The 20,716-nt window shown below is 43.7% G+C and overlaps 1 protein-coding gene across 2 annotated transcripts in view; it reads left to right on the top strand.

Annotated features, from left to right (window-relative positions):
* Positions 1–20,716, top strand: part of SRGAP3 (SLIT-ROBO Rho GTPase activating protein 3) — a 331,526-nt gene that overhangs the window by 23,021 nt on the left and 287,789 nt on the right. For both annotated transcript variants that reach the window (XM_081821625.1, XM_081821634.1), the window contains exons 3-4: positions 3,564–3,624; positions 4,236–4,289. The gene's annotated coding sequence lies outside the window, so the exon portion shown is untranslated. The remainder of the gene's footprint in view (positions 1–3,563; positions 3,625–4,235; positions 4,290–20,716) is intronic.

Below are 20,716 nucleotides of genomic sequence, written 5' to 3'. Positions count from 1 at the left end.
TTTTTTTTAAAGATTTTATTTATTTATTTGACAGAGAGAGACACAGCGAGAGAGGGAACACAAGCAGGGGGAGTGGGAGAGGGAGAAGCAGGCTCCCCGCAGAGCAGGGAGCCCGATGCGGGACTCGATCCCAGGACCCTGGGATCATGACCTGAGCTGAAGGCAGTCGCTTAACCAACTGAGCCACCCAGGCGCCCAACATTCTGGTATTTTGTAAAATGAAAATATGCTGAGTCATCCTGTCAAGAGAGGTGATAATCAAGAAGCTAGGGTATACTTTTTTCCTATTATCATGGTTGCTGATTTTAACAGGGAGTTACCCACTGCAAGGAACATTTCTTGGTGTTAGCAGTGGGTTCCATATCATATTTTGGTCTAATATGATTTCCTGGTCTAGAGCCATTTGTGTTTGAATGAAAATGATGGCTGTAGTAACAATTTTTCATATTCTCCTCGCAGCAAGTTCCTTTTGCTCACAAGTCTGTTATTATTGAAATGCATTTAGTTGTAGGTAAATGACCCTTGCCTTCCGTCTTTAATTGAAACTCAGCCTGCCACAGTTAATATGTTTCATGACTCACTAAATCTTGGAAGGAAAACCTAATGTGCTGTAAAAGCAAAGGAAAAAACATTAATTGATTTCAGCATACATTTTCCTATGCAACTGAGCCAGCTGTCCCTAAAGTGGAGTGCATATGAATAGCTGGATGTGTGCATGTATGCTTCTATGATTGTATTCCATTGCTTTTCATGTAGAAGGAGCCCTCTTGATATTCTTTTTTATGTAATCTTCCTCACTTTCTTACCAGCATCTGTTCACTTGTATAGTTAGTTCTGTTTTGAGAAGAAGAAAACTTTGGTCTATATGGAAAGGAGTCTGAGATCTGTAGTCACTCTCTGGGCCTGGACTGTGGGTGTGATCTCTATATTAGGAAAAGAGGTACAAGAGAGCCTCACTAAAAGGATTTTTACCACATTGTGTTAGTATGTCTTTGTAGCATCGATCCAGCCCATACACCTCAACAACTTGAGAGAGAGAAATTCAAGTTGTATCAGTTAGCTATTGCTGCATAACAAGTCACCCCACAACTTAGTGTCTTGAACCAACAATAATATATCACTCTGAACTGTTTTGTGGGTTTGCTGGGTAGTTTTTCTGCTGCTCATTTTGCTTGGGCTTACTCATGTGGTTGTATTCATTTGTAAGGTTATCTGGGGTATGGACTCATTTGGGTTGAGGCTGGGCCTCACTGCCTATGTGGTATTTCATTTTGGTCTTCATACCACAGTGATCTTGGGGTTCCAAGAGTATGAAGGTAGACGCTGGAACACCTCTGGAACCTACACTGTATCACTTCCACCGTATTCCATCAGCCAAGAATTTAGAAATTCTGAATTAAAATTAAGACACAAATTTGCAGGTCTCAAGATCAGCTCAGTTTTGAGGAATGCGGACTCTACCTCTTACAAGAAGGAACCTCAAAATATTGTGGCCAAGTTTTTCACTCTACCACATTCCTAGTTACCTAGGAGAGAATTATCAGGATATTTGAAGCTGGAAAGCATGGTCATATTTGGATTTGGAGACTTAGATCGTAGTCAGCTGAGCCAGCTGTCTCTAACGTGTAGTACATACAAAAACAGCTGGTGTGTGCATGTATGCTTCTAAAATTGTATTCAGGAGTCAACCCACATCATTCTAGATGGGCATGTTGCTTCAAGTTTCATTTCTTCATCTTTAAAATGGGAATAGTAACAGTGCCTCTCACATAAATTGTGAGGACTCAATGAGAGAGATAATATATAGAAAGTGCTTTGTACAGTTCCTGGCACATGGTAGGTGTTCAAATGAATTATAGCTAATTTTACTTTTAAATTTTCTTATTTTAAATCCTTAGCTATTTTTGTTTGTTTTACAAGTAATTCACACAGCGTGAAAGTCAGAAAATGTAGAAAAGCAGAAAGAGAACAAATATTTCATATTACCCAATATTTTACCACAGAGTTAGCCACTATCAGTCTTTTGGTGAAATTCACTTAGAGCCTAGACTTTTTTTCAAATATGTACATATGAATAAGTGTGTGATAGACAGACACCCCCCCCAACACACACACTCCCGCACACCCATACACACAGAGGAATATTTGTGTGTATTTTAAAAAATTTTCTTTTTAAGACTTTATTTATTTGAGAGAGGGAGAGAGAGCACAAACAGGGGGGAGAGGCAGAGGGAGAGGGAGAAGCAGGCTTCCTGCTGAGCAGGGAGCCCGATGCGGGGCTCGATCCCAGGACCCTGGGATCATGACCTGAGCCGAAGGCAGACGCTTAACGACTGAGCCACCCAGGCGCCCCTGTGTGTATTCTTAGATATATATACAAAATTTTAAAAGCCAGAGAAGTACTTATTACTTTTTATTATTTGTAACCCCCTCATTCTGGCATTTGTATAGGGCAGTCTCAGTTATTCAGTGTTAAATAGTACCTGACTCACAACCTATGGTTTTAGTTTTCCCTGGATCCCAGATATTAAGGCAAGAGCTCATATCTGTTACCAAATCTGAATTTCCCAGAGTTAATCTAGGAAATACCAGGCTCCTGAGATGGTCTGAGAAAAAAAAGTTCTGTGGTCAAATAAGTTGGGAAAATGCTGTACATTTTCTCTTCTAGTCTTTGAGAATCACAGATACTCATTTTTTTAAAGATTTAAAATTTTTTTTATTTTTAAGTAATCTTTACACCCCACACAGGGCCCAAACTCATAATCCCTAGATGAAGAGTCACCTGCTCCACTGACTGAGCCAGCCAAGCGCCCCTCATTTAAAAAAAAATTTATTTTATTTTATTTTTTTTAATTTAAAAATTTTTAGAAGATTTTATTTGTTTATTTGACAGAGAGAGACACAGTGAGAGAGGGAACACAAGCAGGGAGAGTGGGAGAGGGAGAAGCAGGCCTCCCACTGAGCAGAGAGCCCGATGTGGGGCTCAACCCCAGGACCCTGTGATCATGACCTGAGCCGAAGGCAGACGCTTAATGACTGAACCACCCAGGCGACCCCCCCAAAATTTTTTTTAATTAAGCAAACTCTATGCCCAACATGGGGCTTGAACTCATGACCCTGAGATCAAGAGCCGCACACTCCACCGACTGAGCCCAGCCAGGTGCCCCGATAGATACTCATTTGTGATTAAATAAGCATTCAATTAATTAATACCTATTAAGTATGTGATTAAAGCATGTTAAAGTCTCTGAGAAGTCCTGTTGTAAAGTATCCTATTTTACTTTAGCCTCAAATTTCCCACATTTATGTGAACTCTTCTTTTAATTTTATTTTGAAAAATAATATAAAGTAAAATTAACATTTTTTAATGTACACTTCTATGAAATTTTGTACATGGATTTGTGTAACCACAACAGCATTCAGGATTCAGAATAGTTTTATTATACCCCAGAACTCCCTTGTGTTACCCCTTTATAGTCACATCCCCTACTTCTCTAACCCCTGGCAACCACTGACCTGTTCTCCACCCATATAGTTTTCTTTTTGCCATTTCTTTTTTATAGGAATGTCATATACATGGAATTACATACCATGTAGCCCTTGAGACTGGATTCTTTTATTCAGGTAATACCTTTGAGATTCATCCGTGTTGTTGCATGTATCAATTATTAAGGGTTTGTGTGTGTGTGTGTGTGTGTGTATGTATGTTTAGCTCTTTCTTATTGCTGAGTAGTATTCCATGATATGGATGTACCACAGTTTATTTATACTGTTGAAACATATTCAGGTTTCTTCCAGTCTTTGGTGATTTTGAATAGATCTGCTGTAAACATTTATGTACAGGTTTTTGTGTAAACATAATTTTTCACTCCTCTAAAGTGAATACCCAGGAATGGGATTGCTGGGTCATTTGGTAAATGTATGTAAGCAAACTCTTTTTATATGTGTAATACTTATTAAGATCCCACATAAGTAGTGTTTCAATGAAAATACTATTAACATCCTGTAGACCTAGTATTTCATAGGATGCACTTTGGGGAGAAAAGCTTTAGGAAGGCTTTGAATGCTGTGACTTGTTGCTGTTTTTGAAAGTCAAATGGACCTCAAATCCAATTCCACACACCCAAAGTTTGCTTGGGCTCAGCCAGGACTCCCACTATACTCCCATTTGTTAAGGACATTTGTATCACAGTCTCATTTAATTTAACCCTGACAACAATCCCATGATTTTGCAGTTGAAGAAATGGAGGCCCAGAGAGGATAACAACTTGCCCAAGTTCCCATGGCTGGTAAGTAGCCAAGATTGGAATTCTTGTATCTTATCATCAAGTCCAGGGCTTTTTCTGCTTCCCCCTCTACCTGTCTTTTTCTTCCTTTCCCTCTTTGAACATAGTTATCTGAGTCTGTAGTCAGTTGTCTTTGACCAGGGTTGGCAAATAAAAAACACAGTTGCTATCACTTCCCACTTCATGGCAGACACGAATAATTTAATTTCACCTCCTCTTTCTTGCTCAGCCCTTTCTTCAGACAACTATCAGTTGATTGGAGTTAGCACTTGAGCTAATAACCGTTTGCTATTTTGTTCTTGGACTTTGTATTAGTTATCTATCGCTGTGTAACAAACAGTCTCAAAACAGTGTGGTTTAAAAATAGTAAATATCACTTGTGATCTTTCATAATTTCTGTGGGTCAAGAATTCAGATAGGGCATTGCAGAATGGCAGGCCCTATTCAGTCATGCCTGGGGGCTTATTCAGTTGGAAGACATGAACCATGTTGGGGGAATTTATTCCTCAAAAGGATGAGTTGGGCTTCATTATCAGAAGAGGGCATGCCTTACAAAGACAACAGATGTTTCCTGTGCACAATGAGGTGCCTTTTGACCCTGAGGTCATTCTCTCATCTCTGCTCCCCCATTCTTGTCATGACTTTTCACTCAGTTACATCCTGTCACACTCATGTTCCTACTCAAATCGTAGGCTCTTCGTTTCGCAGGAGGACAACTTAAAGGCAGATGTACCCTTTCATAGTTGAAGGTCTTGCTCTTGACTCCTGATGCTTTGATTTACTTCCATGACTCCCTGTATTCCTGATTCCTAGTCTGCTTAGGATTTGAGGGGCACAGAACACTTTGGTTTGGGTGTTGGTTTTCTGGACTCCTAACCTGTCTCTCTCAGTCAGGAAATGGTTACTCCCAGATCTGTGGCCTTGACTCTGGACCTCTTGACTCCTTAGTCTCCTGCTCTGCTGTTTATAAACCTGTTAACCCCTTGCTTCCCATACATCCTGTTTCTTGATTTGTTTTCTTATTCTCCCTTGTTACCACCTATATTTTGGCTTCCTAGTATCTCTTAGACCAAATTATTTCCCAACACACATCTGCTGATCTGTATGCTGGGCTTTGCCTTCCAATGACAGGCTTCTCTCTCTCCCTTCCTTCATTTGGAGGTTATGCTGAGGTACAGTGTATTTAGCCTTGGATTCAGAACCAGAAGCCCCAAGTTCCAAACCTGACCCATGTGACTTTAGGCCAGGCTTTTTAATCTCTCTGAGCCCCAATTTTCTCATCTATAAAATGGAAGAGTATTATCTACTTCACAGCATTGCCTTGAAGATTAAGCAGGAGAATGTAGATATTGCAAGATAATAATGGGTAATAATTCTAAAATGCTAATGTGTGTATGTATGTATATTTAAAGTAAATTTATTTTTTTCTCCCTTCTAAGCATCTTTCCTTTATACAGTTTTCCTCGCTTAAGCAGCTAGGCCATTCTGTACTTATTAACTCAGGAAAGGAAATGTCAGAGCAGAAAAAACAAATAGGAGTCTTTCTGGCTTTGGTTTTCAAAAGCCTAAAGCCCTTAGGGGAACATTGAGAGCCCAGGACTGGTGAAAATGGGTGAGAGCAAGGGGTTTGAAGAGAGAGGGAGATTCTCCTTCAGACTGGCAATGGATTCCACTGTTCTGGGCAGAGGAGGGAGGTGGGTGGAAGGAGGAGAGACAGACGGGGTGTAATGAAGCACAGATGCAGCAGAACCCAGAGTGAGAGGGGCCTGTGCCCTCCCTTCTAGACAGAGCCCTGGAGAGCAGAAAGGACACAGCTGGCAGGTTCTGGGTGCCCACAGTGGCCCACAAATGGTGCTGGACTGGAAGAGGTCCTGCAGCCTGGGGGTGAAGGAAATGTCAGTGTAGGTCACTGAGGATTGAAGCCTACAGGCCTGACAAGGTGATGGCAATTTCACTTGACAACTGCATGGATAGATGACAGCAAGGACTAGAGTGCACTTCTGTCCCACCCCACTCCCTCCTTCCACTACGATTCTCCAAAAGCGCCTAGAACCTAGAGGCATTCCCTGAAAGTGGGAGGAAGGCTTCAGATTAACTGAGGTTACATTTTGCCACTCTGGTAGAATAGGGTCTAAAAATGAAGTTGAGTTATAAAAATAGTTTGTGTCTGCATGGTGGATTAAGACCCATAACCACTACCACAGAAAGCACTTAGCCTTTGTCTGTAGGTAGGCACCAGAATGTTTACTGAGTTTGAATTCAGATGTTATTGAGCCTCTGAATATATGTAATGTCCTACTTGATGTTTGACATCTGGTACAGCCATTCCCTCCATCAGGGGTTCTCAGGCTTTGGTCCCAGGGACCAGGAGCATCAGCACCACTGGGCTTTTGTGAGAAATGTACATTCTCAGGCCCTCCGCCCTGAACTACTGAACCTGAAACTCTTCCAGGTGATTCTAACACATGCTAGAGTTTAAGAACCACTGCTCTACATCCTTCCTGTTTTCTTACTTACAACCTCAGTTTCTCAGACTTATTTCAATAGTTAAGTTACCATGTGATACTTGACTAGCATCAGCTTTGGGCTAGTGAAATATATATATATATATATATATACTATATATATATATAAATAAAACAGTTGTATTTACAGAAAACTTCTTTTATTAAAAAGAGTAGGCAGACTATAGTAAATAATATTTTGGGGGCACCTGGGTGGCTCTGTCCGTTAAGCATCTGTCTTCTGCTCAGGTTGTGATCCCAGGGTCCTGGGATCGAGCCCCTTGTCGGGCTCCCTGCTCGGTGGAGAGCCTGCTTCTTCCTCTCCCTCTGCTGCTCCCCCTGCTTGTGCTCTCTCACTCTCTTTCTCTCTGTCTCTCTCTCAAATGAATAAAATCTTAAAAATAATATTTTGAAGTATCGAGGGCAAAGGATGGTGAATCTGAAATTTAATTCCAGCTAAACTGTCATTCGGAAAAATGAGGTTTACAAAACTATTTTCAGTCATAATGAGATTATTTAGCACATACCATTCCTAAACTGATAGTCTCACATTACTAGTAATTCTATGAACTGATGATAAAAATTAATAATGATATGAAAATTTTCTGGGAATAAACAAGGACTTTGATCTGCATATTTATTTTAAGCGTATGGACAGGAGAGCTTCTGATTTCCCCTGGAGTTTTCTTCATGACCATTGCACTTTTATTTCATTTCACCGAGGACCCAGCTCCTGAGAGGAAAACAAGGGAGATTGGAAAGATACCCTTTAGTAAATGAAGAGAGGGTATCATAGGCAAACATGATCTTAAACATTCACTAGCTCTCCAAGGAGCCAGTGAACTTCATAGGGAATGATTTTGTGGCCAGGCAAGGTCCTAGGGAAATTTATGGCAGAAACATTTTCCCGTTTCTGGGTCAGGAAATGATAGCACACAGATGGAATTTACAATGGGAGTGTGAATGGAGAGGCCCCACCCAGGCAGCCCAGCAAAGGCCCCTTTCACCGGCTCTATTCACATATAATGAGTGCTCCCCAGGCTCTCCTGGCTGGCCGCTTTTTCTTTTTCCTCGATTGCTTTCACTTTTTCACAGAGGACTGCCCTGCTTGCGGTCCACTTGGGACTGGGGTGAGCCTTGATTTGGCAGGAGAAAGGAAGAAGTACACGGTGGCCTACAAAACTGAATTGCTCTGCCTCCCTGGCCCCTTTCCTTGAATAATAGGCCTTTGTGCTTTGAAATGTAGGGAAGTCCCAGTTTCTCAGGCTTTTTAAAAAAAGGAAACCTTCCTAAAACCTCCTCACCGCTTTAAGATGCTTAGCAGGGAGTAGTTAAGGGGCAGAACAGTTATTAAATCAAATGTTTCTTTAATAATTTTAGAAATTGTTAGGATAGCTGATTTCCAAATATATTTCATGCATTCCTTCAGACGGACAAAAATATTGGTTCAATTTAAAAGTCCAGTTTTTAAAAAAAATCACATGGGACAAATCTACATAAAAAGAAAGCAACACCCCAAAAAAACAATTTTTGAAATATTTGACAAAGCAAAATTGCATTACAAAATTGCAGAGAGGAATTCAGAGAGCCTTTGGAGTCTGTTGAAATGGGGTGTGATAGGGGCACCTGGGTGGCTCAGTTGGTTAAGCGACTGCCTTCGGCTCAGGTCATGATCCTGGAGTCCCGGGATCGAGTCCTGCATCGGGCTCCCTGCTCGGCGGGGGCTCTGCTTCTCCCTCTGACCCTCCCCCCTCTCATGCTCTTTCTCTCTCAAATAAATAAATAAAATCTTTAAAAAAAAAAAAAAGAAATGGGGTGTGATAGACATGATTTGTTTCAATTTTTTATTTTATTGCCCCACCCTCCCCACCCCTTCTTCCTCCCCCCAACCTAGGCATGATTTAAATCATTCCACCTTGTAACCAAACCAACATGAGTTTGTTTCTTGGTGAGTCACAGATACACCAGGTGGAATTGTCACACAAAGTAAACTTTATTTGCAGCAAATAAGGAGACCACAGGGAATAACTTCAAAAGCTGTGACTCCCCAGGCAAGGGTGAATGGGTTCCTTTCATTTAGTTTAGGATGATTATCTAGATAGAGAAGCCTTGTCATCCTACACAGTGGAAGGCATAAGGCTGCACATGTGCCTTAAGGAAACATGCCTATACAGACATTGTATGTTATGTAAATGAGGCTTGTGGTCCTTCTTGGGTGTAGATTTTATTATTATAATGAGGTAAAGGTAGTTGTTGGTCATTCTAGAGGTTACTCGGTGGTCCATCTGCAGCAAGCATGAATTGGGAGTTTTTACTGAAACTGGTCTGGGTGGTCTGGGCCAGCTCAAGTTCTTGTCAGGGCTGTTGCTATCACTTGAGGGAGGGTTTGGTTTCCATTTGCCGGAGTTAAGAGATAAGCTGGAAAGAAGAGCTTAAGGAAAAACTGTGGGATAAAGGTCGATGAGTGCGAGCAGGTGGGCAGGAAAGGTCAGATATTGGGGTCTAGCTGTAACAATCTGTTTTTCTTTCACTAATCTTCACCTTCTCTTTCAAAGGTGTATGTTAATAGCATTACATTTCCTTTTTTTTTTAATCCTGAAAACAAAGTATATTGAAGAATCATTACCATCATTTAGGCCCCCATATGTTTCAATGGTTTAAGTATATTTGAACATCTTTGATTTTAATTTTACTGTAAAAGATATGATTTCACCATTCATTTTTTGAATTTTTAGAATGTGGCAGAAGATATAAAACATTCTTCATTCAAGGACTATTATTTGTCTCTGGTTGGGTTACTAGAGGCCAGGCTCTGGAGCTAAACTTGGAGTAAGAGGTTATTGTCTGCCCCTCCGGTAGCCATTTCCCTTCCTTTCCCAGCCCAGAGTTGTATTTTCTCCTCTCAGCCATGTGTTCTCCACGAGGAACCCCTCCCAGCTCCAGTCCTGGAAGGCAGGATTTCCACTTGGCCAATCAAATCATCAAATCCTTTGTCCCATCCCCAGCATGGGGAAAGGGAAAACCACAGTGATTTCTTCAAGGATGGGCCACATGACCCAGCTGTAGCCAATGCAATACAGCTGAGGCTTTTCTGGGATTGGTCGGAGAGAGGCAGGTGCCCTCCTTCCATTGTTTTTTTTTTTTTTTTAAGATTTTATTTATTTGTCAGAGAGCGCGTGAGCAAGCGCACAAGCAGGGGGAGTGGGAGGGAGAGAAGCATGCTCCTCGCTGAGCAGGGAGCCCAACATAGGACTCGATCCCAGGACCCTGGGATCATGACCCAAGGGGAAGGCAGATGCTTAACGACTGACCCACGAAGACGCCCCCTTCCACTGATTCTTCAATCTGGGGAAAGGTGAGGCTGGAGGTGCGGCAGCTACCTTGATACCCAGAGATGAAAGCTTGAAGCTGTGGCAGAGGCTGGGAGCTTCCAGGAGCCCAGGGATGAGTGAAACCAGCCCAGCTGAAGATAGAGCTAAGAAATGCAGAAAAATTCAGTCCCAGTGACCTCATTTGAGCCCTATGCCTGAGGCCAGCCCTGTCGTTAGAGTGTTTAGTTGTTCAAGCCAACAAACCTCCTTAGTTGCTTAAGCTGGTTGGGATTGGATTTTCTATTGATAAAAAGTCATGCCAATGCAGGTCTGGAGTCCAAAGGTGCTGGGAATTTGCCAAGACACAGCTCCAGGTGCCGAGAATGAGTCTGGAGTGTGGTCATCAGAACTGGGCCCCAATGCCTGGCTCACTCCCCTCCCCAGCCCCTGCCTGGAGGAGGGGTGACTCAGTGCTGGTTTCTGTTGGAGGGATGCTGAAGTGGCTTAGGCCCTTGCCATCTCAACTCAAGTCTGTCCTGGGAACTAGGAGCAGGACTGGACTTGGAGGTGGGGGACCACAACCCTTCAGCTGTGGGGAGAGAAGGGCCAGGTTGGACACATATTGTCAAGGACTATAGTAAGACAGAAACTTCATGCTGTGTTATATCTCTTCATTGCATGGACCCTTTATTGTCTCCAGGGAATGTGTCTTTACTTTGGGTCTCTGCCCCGAACATCTTCCCCACCCTCTTGTGGTCTGCTGAACTTCCACAACTGGGTTAGACATCTCTCCTCAGTATTCTTGTAGGCTCTTTTAGGTAATGAGCATCACATTATCATCCTGTATCATTCAGCAACTATTTATTGAGTGCTGCTATGTGCCAAGTGCTAGTCCAGGCACTAGAGGTACAACAGTGAACAAGACAGACAGAAATTCCTGCCTGCAAGGAGTTACATTCTGATGGGTGGAGAGAGGCAATAAAATAAGTAAACTATAAGCTATATTCAAAGTGGATATGTGCCCAGGGGAAAAAGCAGGAAAAGAGGACAAGGTCTGATAGGGAAAGTGGTGACAATTTTTCATGGACTGGTGAGGGAAGACTTCATGGGAAGGTGACATTAAAGTAGACTTGAGGTAGATGAGTGAACAAGCCTTGTGGAGATCTGAGGGAAATACTTTCCAGGTGAATGGAACAGCAAGTGCAGAGGCCCTGAGGTGGGGGCTTGGTGTGGTGGAGGAACAGCAGGATACCCATCATGGGCAGAGGGGAGTGAGCACCAAGGAGAGGGGGAGCAATTGAGGTCAGCATGGGGCTGACAGGGAAATAAGGATCAGAGGGATTTCAGTTATTTACTGCTGCATAAGGAACCACTTTAAAACTTAGTGGCTTAACGTAACACTTTATTATTTCTCATGATCCTGTGGTTTGACTAGGCAGTTATTCTGTAGGTCTCATCAGAGGTCCCTCTTGTGGCTGCTCAGGCAGGACACTAGGATGGCTGGCCCTCTCTCCTGACGTGGTTTCTCATTATTCACGTGTCTTGCCCAACATTCTTATGTGGCAACTGGGAGCCAGAAGGGAGCGTTCCACGGGGACAAGCCCCCGTGTGGAAGTGCTTATCTAGCCTCCACTTCTATCACATTTGCTCATGTACCATTGGCTAGAGAGCCCATATGGCCAAGCCCAGAGTCAGTTTAGAAAGGACCACCTGAATACCAGGATGCGAGATTCCCTGGGCCACCCATGAAGGTTCAGGGATCCTTTTTTGTAAATCCATTGAAAGAGTGGGGCAAGGGTCTACATGATTGATGGGCTGTGGGGTTGGACTGGAATAGAGGAGAGAGGCCAGGTCAAGAATGTTGACCACATTCCTCTGATCTAGTTGACTAGCTTTGTCCTTTGGTAGAGCCAAGGAGTCACTTGAGAAAACTGTATAGTTCCTCACTGTTTCCATCAGCCTCCACTTCCTTTGTAATGAACACTTGGCATTCATCTCAGTTGTATTTAAGGTACTTTGCAAACACAGTTTCATGACAAGCCCCCAAGCTCAGTCTCCAACTAGATTGCTGCCTTTAAGCTGCACCTAGGTATGAATTTTGGAGTTTTACCACTGACCATATAAATAAAAAGAAATGGGATCTAGTGAATACATCAGGTGAACCAATGCCATTCACCTGAATTTGAAAAGAATAGAGATGAAACTACAAGGAACTGGTAGTCTGCCAACGTGATCGTTCATTGATTCATACAACAAATATTTGCTGAGCACCTGTTATGTGCTAGGGATAATGCCATTACCATCATTTAAAAGGACTGCAGAGAGGACTTGAAGAGGGGACCCTCAAATCTTCGCATTGAGTCTCGTTTAATAATTGGCTCTCAGTGATAATTGCTTCCTTTGTTAGATATTCATAAAAAAATCTTTTAGACAGTCTTCCCTGAACTTAGTTTCCTTTTATGTCCTTGTCATCCATAGCCTTTGGAATCATTTCAGTGCTATTTTGATTATTTTGTTTTTCAAAGTAAAAATTACTTTATACACCTTTTTCTTGATTTTAATAATGATATATGCTTGTTGAAAAATATCCAAACACACTGATAAGTAAAACAAAGAGTGTACAGTTTTTTTTTGAAATTCTACCATCCAGAGGGCAGTAGTTACTATTAACATTTTAGTGAGTAGCCTTCAGACATCCTTCAGTGAATATACATGTGTGATGCAATAAACGGGATCGTGCTGTAAACTGAGTTTTAAAAAATCCCATTTTGTGGACGTGCAAATTTGTTCAATCCTACATTAAGGGATATTTAAGTTGTTTCCAATTTTGCAACTAGGATTAAGTAATTTTTTGATTCTCTGACTTCAAATCAGACCCTGAGGTTTTCCTGCTTGGAACATACTTCTACTTTGCTGAAGATACCATCTATGTAGGCTTTTTTTTGGTCTTGGGCAGTTTTAATTATTTTGTTTAGGACCTCAAATAGGAGCTTCTAAATGGTTTTCAGGCAATGTATGATAACTTTTAAAGGCCTCTTTCCAGGGTGCCTGACTGGTTCAGTCAGTTGAGTGTGCAACTCTCTGTCTCAGTGTTGTGAGTTCAAGCCCCACGTTGGATAGAGAGCCTACTTAAAAAATAAAAATAAAAGAATAAAGGCCTCTCTCCATCTTTTACTTAAATGTAGACTATATTTAGTTGACTAAAACACCTCCTGAATAGCTGTGTGGTGGGTTCCTGGGCTGGTCATCTCCCTCCACAGTGTTGAGTTAAATGGTGTGTAACCATGGTTACCAGGCTGGCTACCGTTACCAACTTAAAGTGATGTCATACTCTCAGCCTCTCCAGCCCCCATGACCTCTGGCTTGCCTGTGTGTGCAGAGGTTAAACTCCCTCCAGAAGTTTGGTGCCCTGGCTGTGGGGGGTGAGGACGTGTGTGGCGGGGAGTGAGGTGGGCAGTGATGGAAGCTAGCTGGGACTGTGTGGGCTTCTGACCCACTTCTTGGCCCTCTTCACCCCTGAGACTTAATTCTGACCAGTGCACTGCCGTTGTTCCACTTGTCACGTTGTGTGCTAATCCTTTGTTATGTGACTGTCTCCCTGCCTATGGCCATGAGCTTCTCAAAGGGAGGGACCTTTCTTATTGGTCTGTGACACCCAAGTATCCTGGGCAGTACCTGGATATTTGCTGAATGAATGAATAAGTTAATGAGTGATTGTCTGAGTGAGTGAGTGAGTGAATGAAAAAATGCAAGACAAATCCTGGTATTATAGCCGGACCTTGTGTGGGCGCTCAGTGTGGGGAAAGAAGAGGGAGGTGGGGAAGGCCAAGGCACAGAAGAACACAGCCTTAAGTCTGTGGGCTTTGGAGTGAGAAAACCAGGGCTCAAGTCTGGGCTGGGCTACCTGCCAGTTGTGTGACCTTGGGCAAGTCGCTCAACTTTCTTGCACTTAACTCTCCTTATACATAATAAGGGAATTAATTCAGGAACAGATTGATTCAATAAATACTTTTTGAGTGCAATGTGCTAGATACTCTTCTAGGTGTTGGGGCATCAACAGGGAACAGAGTCTTTTGTGGCAGCCATGGGATCGCCCTCCTCAGAGCAACTTTAAGAGAGAACCTCCCAAAAGGGTGTAGTTAGCTTCAGTCCTCCTCCCCTGCTCCACTGTGTTCCTGCTGAGGCTGCAGTGAGGGTCCTAGGGCACTGCAACCTGGGCTTTTCTCAACCAATTGTTCCTTCGCTCTGTCCCTGCTTCAGAGTTGGAGGCTTTCCTGCATACTCCTGCTCCTTCCCCCTTTATCGTTCTCAGATGTTTCTCCCAAGAATTCTACATGTCTAATTCTGTCTTGGTGTCTGCTTCCTGGAAGGCCCAAACCGACACCTTTGCTCTCAAGAACCTTACCTGATAGAGGTCAAATAAAACATGCCACTGAAGGTGGTTGTCAGGATTAAAGGAAATGTTTGAGAAGCGCTTAGCAGCAGGCCAGCCCCCAGCAAGAGCTCAAAGATGTGCATTGTTGTAGCTGTTGTTGTTATCCTCACTGATTTTGTTCCCCAGGTGACCAGGTAGAAAATGGTATCTTTCAGGTGTCAGTTTCATGAGTTGGTTTAACCCAGTGGACTGTACCTGAATCTGGGCATCCTTCAGAGTTTCTTTAGGAACAAGGGTCTACAAATAGGAAATGGCAAATCCCGGGAAGATGCTTGTGGCCTTCAGGGACTGAACATGGAGCTTCCAGAAGAATCTTCTGATTCTAAGAAGGTCCGAGTGTGTAGAGGGGGAAGCCTAGATAACAGGCTGACAGTTGCATTGGCCACTCACTGAAGCCTGGAGTACTCACTGAACATGGGTACAAGAGTATGGAGCCAGACGGTCCAGGTTCAAATCCCAGCCCTGCCACCTACTCCCTACCTCCCAGGCTTGTTATGTAATTTAGATAATAAAGATAGAATGCTCAGCATAAAGTGTCTGAGAACTGTTAGTCCCCTTACTTTTCCCCACAACATTTCATTCTACTATACTTGGAGTAGTTAACATGTGTGTAACCTCTCTGGGTTGGCAAATTATGGCCAGCGCCTGGGCTAGGGAGTCACTGTCCTGATCTCTGGATTATTAGGAAGAAGAGGAAGGTCTCATGACAGAAAGGAGGGAGGGAATTTGAGCACAGAAGAGGGCTTTTACTGGACTTTTACTGGACCAATATTTATTGAGGAGCCACCATGTGCCAGCCCCTCTCCTGGGTGCTGGGTTTATGAAGGTGGTTAGGATGCAGGCACCATTCCTGAGGAGTTCAGATACTAATTTGGAATTTGGGGGTGGACAAACAGGTCTGTAAATAGTGCACTGGGTCCCATGACAAGGCAGACACACAGAGCTTGGGAGCATGTGACTATGGGTATAATTGTTTTTGACATTTCTTTTTTTTTTTTTTTTTTAAAGATTTTATTTATTTATTTGAGACAGAGAGAATGAGAGAGAGAGAGCACATGAGAGGGGGGAGGGTCAGAGGGAGAAGCAGACTCCCTGCCGAGCAGGTAGCCCGATGCGGGACTCGATCCAGGGACTCCAGGATCATGACCCGAGCCGAAGGCAGTCGCTTAACCAACTGAGCCACCCAGGCGCCCTGTTTTTGGCATTTCTTCCCTCCCAGAGTGGGTGAAACTTCCATGGCTCCTAGATTTTTTTTCCATAGCATACATGCATACTGTGGTTACTCACTCTTAATTAATATGCACAATATTAATAATATTATTATAATGTAAAAAACACTCAAAAAGTATTAAATCAATGGGCATAAAGTTTCAGTTATACAAGATGGGTAAGTTCTAGAGTTCTGCCCTACAACATAATGCTTACAGTTAACAATACTGTACTCTGTATGGTACACTTAAACATTTGTTAAGAGAATAGATCTTATTTTAAGTGTTGTTACATTAAAAAACAAAAACAAACCCAAACCAAAATCAAAACAAAAAGAAGTGAAAGAAAAAAACATAGGAAAAAATAGAGGCAATGTTACAACTTATCAGAGTGCCTAGAACAAATATGACTTCTAAAATTTATCATTCATTTTTCACTTCATTTTAAAATAAAGTGGTGAGAAAATGTGCGAGGAAGAAAGTGAAAGCTATAAATATTACCATCTTTGCTAGTGTTTTGCCGATCAGAATTCTGATGTTCAGAAAATTGAAGCACCTTGCCAGGGACCGACCACGCTGCTGAGTATGGGCAGCTCAGTCTCTCGGTACCCAGTCTCCGGAGTTCGGGCCTCCTGTTCTGGGACATTCTCAGAGTGGTTCACTAGGTGGCGCTCTTCCCCTGGGATAGGAACCGACCAAGGCCCAGCAGCCGACTAGTCTTTTCTCACTGGAACCTAGCCTTCTAGAGCTAGCAGTGATTTTGAACATGTCTAAGCTGAGAGACAGAGGAATAAAGCTCGGAAGTATGTCTTTGAGACCTACTCAGAGTCACCTATGGTCACCAGGTGGTGGTGGGGTGGTGTCCTAGGTTGCCCAGTTCCAAATCTCATTTGTTTCCTATGTGGCATCCCTTGCCTACATCCCCATAGCTGCTTCTGGACCCTTCCTTGCAGAGCTAGGTGCTTCCCTGTTGGGCAGTTGCTACGCTCTGCTATCTGGGTGTGGAGAAGGTATTTAGGAGCAGGCTGGGGGAGTCACTCCTCCCCCATTTCTTATCCTTTCCTAGAGTCATTCAGGGGTAGTGTGTGTACTGCTCAGCATAGAGACCCTGGAGCCAAATCACCTTTGTCCAAACCCTCATTCTCCTCTTACCAGCAGTGTGCCTTGGGCATTTGGTGAACCTCTGTGTCTCATTTTCCCATCTATAAAATGGGAATTTATAATAGAGTACCTATCACATAGGGTCTTTGTGAGGATTGAGTTAGTATATGGAAAGCACCTAGAATACCTGTAAGCATGTGGTAAGAGCTATAGAAGTGTTTGCTCTCAGGGCGCCTGGGTGGCTCAGTCGGTTAAGCGGCTGCCTTCGGCTCAGGTCATGATCCCAGGGTCCTGGGATCGAGTCCCGCATCGGGCTCCCTGCTCAGTGGGGAGCCTGCTTCTCCCTCTCCCACTCCCCCTGCTTGTGTTCCCTCTCTTGCTGTGTCTCTCTCTGTCAAATAAATAAATAAAATCTTTAAAAAAAAAAAAGAAGTGTTTGCTCTCAATATTATAATTCACCAGCATCCTACATGCATATAAGAGTTTGCATGAGAAAGCCAATATAATTCATCATACTCCCCACCTATTCAGTCATCCCATAATGTCCTTTTCATAATGATACCTGTCATCTACTTGCAGTTGTGCTCTGCAGTATGCTAAACCTATGATTTCAATATCTCAGTGAATCCACAGAACAATCCTATGTTTCTTTTTCCAGCTCAGGGTTGAGGCTTCGACAGGACTAAGTCATTTACCTAGGATCATGCAGAAAGTGACAAAACTGGGACTCACACTCAGGCCTGTCTGATGAAGGTTTTCATTACTACACCAATCTACCTCCTCTTCAAGTCAATTACAAACACCAAAACCAGCCCCTGGAGGAGCCCCAGGCATCAGCTATGCTCACAGTGCAGAAGTCATCCTTCTCTGGCGTGAGGTTTCTTACCACTTTTTTTTTTAATATATTAAAAAATATTTTATTTATTTATTTGAGAGAAAGAGAGAGAGCATGAGATGGGGGAGGGTCAGAGGGAGAAGCAGACTCCCTGCTGAGCCGCATGCGTTGCTCGATCCAGGATCACGACCTGAGCCGAAGGCAGTTGCTTGACTGACTGAGCCACCCAGGTGCCCCAGTTTCTTTCTTTTTTTTTTTTTAAAGACTTTATTTATTTATTTGACAGAGAGAGACACAGCAAGAGAGGGAACACAAGCAGGGGGAGTGGGAGAGGGAGAAGCAGGCTTCCTGCAGGGAGCCCGATGTGGGGCTTGATCCCAGGACCCTGGGATCATGAACTGAGCTGAAGGCAGATGCTTAACGACTGAGCCACCCAGGCGCCCCCCCCCCCCCAGTTTCTTATCATTCTTATCCTGGGAGACAAAGAGGCAGATTTCACAGATGTCTCCCTGCTCCCCTGCAAAGACACATGCTTTGACTGACAAACAAAGAGGCCTCTTTAGATTAGAGCTGAGTTAGCCAGGCAGCCTTCAAGGGCCACCTTCCCCCATCCTGTTTAGTCTGAAGCCTGCAGGCTCTTAGTTGGGCAGGTGGGGAGCTGGAGTCTCAGGCACGTGAGTTTACTTGAGTTCTAGGCGGTCAAGGATGTAACACAAACTCTCAGTGACTCAGGCCAGCCTATCTGGGATTTTTCCTCTCTTGGCATGTGAGAGAGACTGTGCAGCATTGACATCTTTTAGCCAAGAAATAAACAGCAGACACCAACCTACAATTGCAGAATCATAGAATGTCAGGGCTGGAAGGGACCATTGGATGTGGAAATTAGGACTCTGATGAGGGAAGGGTCTTGCTCAAGATCACATCAATAGGGAAGGATAGTGACCAGATTTAAGCCCTTACTTGTCCTCAGTACTCTTCTCAGGACCCTCAGCATCAGGAGTACTGAGAAGAAGGCTGAGTTGGAATGAGGGTGGGGATGTGCATCCAGGCTACTGAGCATATGTGCATTCAGCCAGTTGGCTCTCTCTTGAGAGCGTATGTGACAATCTTCTTAAACAGAGTTTCTAAGTCTCAGTACTATTGGCATTTGGAACTGGCTAATTCCTTGTTGTGGGGGCTGCCCTGTGCATTGTCCAATGTTGAGCAGCATCTTTGGCCTTTACCCACTAGATGCCAATAGCAGACCCCTGGTTGTGCAATAACCAAAAATGTCTCCAGGCATTGCCAAATGTCCCCTGGGGACCAAAATTGCTCCCTTTCCTGTTCTCCAGTCCTGTTAAAAACCAGTACTCTAAAAGCAGGCTCCTTCCCTTCCAGAAACATGTCTTTTTTTTTTTTTTTAAGATTTTATTTATTTATTTGAGAGAATGAGATAGAGAGAGCATGAGAGTGGGGAGGGTCAGAGGCAGAAGCAGGCTCCCCGCCGAGCAGGGAGCCCGATGCGGGACTCGATCCCGGAACTCCAGGATCATGACCTGAGCCGAAGGCAGTCGCTTAACCAACTGAGCCACCCAGGTGCCCCCAGAAACATGTCTTAAGAGCTTGCTATGTGCTGTGCTGTACTGGCACCTGAGTCTAGTATGGGCTGTGTCCTTAAAGAACTAAGAGACTAACTGGGGAGACAGAAAGGGCTGCACAGGTGGCAAAGTATGGGGAACCCCTCCCCAGGGACAAGAAGTAGGTACTCTGAGGAGCACAGGGCAGACCACACTGACTGGGGAGATCCGAGAAGTCTTCAGGTAAGGACATGGCAGTTTTCCGGGCAGACAGGGCAGGTGAAGGATATTCCAGGCAGAAGGAATGGAACGAATGAAGGTAAAAAGTTATTAAGTATGACACGCTGGGGGGAAAAAAGGTATTTTAGTATGACTGTCCCCCATAGTGCACCTGGGGAGTAGTTGGGGAGGAGGCTAGAGAGGCAGGGCAAGATGATGATGATGTGATGACAGTTAATACATATTGAGCTCCTCTTTCTTTCTTTCTTTCTTTCTTTCTTTCTTTCTTTCTTTCTTTCTTTCTTTCTTTCTTTCTTTCTAGATTTATTTATTTGAGAGAGAGAGAGATAGTAAGAGAGAGAAAATGAGCAGGGGCAGGGCAGAGGGAGAAGCAGGCTCCCCGCTGAGCAGGGAGCCCGACATAGGGCTCTATCCCAGGACCCCGGGATCATGACCTGAGCCGAAGGCAGACGCTTAACCACTGAGCCACCCAGGTGCCCCAGGCACTTCTGTGCCAGACACTGCTCCAAGTGTCTTACATGTATTATTTCTTAATCTTCACAGTGATCCTTTGAGGAAGGTACTATTATTCTCTCTAGTTTACAGATGGGAAAAATGATGCACAGAGAGATTAGGTAACTTGTCCAAGTCACACAGCTATGGAAATTTGGTTATGGTTATACCAAGGGTTTTAAGTAGAGCAATGTAGCAATGTGATTGTCAATGTCTCAGTTACCTTTTGCTTCATAGCAAACCACTCCAAACTCTCTAGTTTAACCAATACCATTTTATTATATTTCATGATTCTGTGAGTTGGCTGGGGCTCAGCTGGGTGGTTCCTCACTGGTCTGGCTCAGGGTCTTTCATCAGTAGCAGTGAGATGGTGGCTGGAGCTGCAGTTTGGGGCTGGATGTCTGGCACTTTGGTGTTTCTCTCTCACCCTTTGTCCCTGTGACCTCTCTCCAACAGCATAGCCTGTTCTTGATGGCTTAGAAGCTCCCAGGCCTTCTTAAATGTCTGTATTCAGGATGTCACTTCCCCTGTGTCATACTGGTCAAAGTGGTCACAGGCACCGCCCAGAATCACAAGGAGGGGACAAGAGGTCTATCTCTAGTGGGAGGATCAGCCTGTGTGTATAGGGAGGGGTGGAATTGTTTGAGGCCATCTTTGGATACTAGATATCACAGCCACATTTTTATTCCAGAAGGAATGTTCTGGCAGCATTGTGGAAGTGTATTGAAGAGGGCAAGACTAAAGACTT

This window comes from Leptonychotes weddellii, chromosome 1, assembly GCF_054177405.1.
Source record: "Leptonychotes weddellii isolate Sample4059 chromosome 1, ASM5417740v2, whole genome shotgun sequence".
In the NCBI taxonomy this organism is placed as follows: domain Eukaryota; kingdom Metazoa; phylum Chordata; class Mammalia; order Carnivora; family Phocidae; genus Leptonychotes; species Leptonychotes weddellii.
The sequence above is the reverse complement of the archived record's forward strand: the minus strand, read 5'-3'. Positions and strand labels throughout refer to the sequence as shown.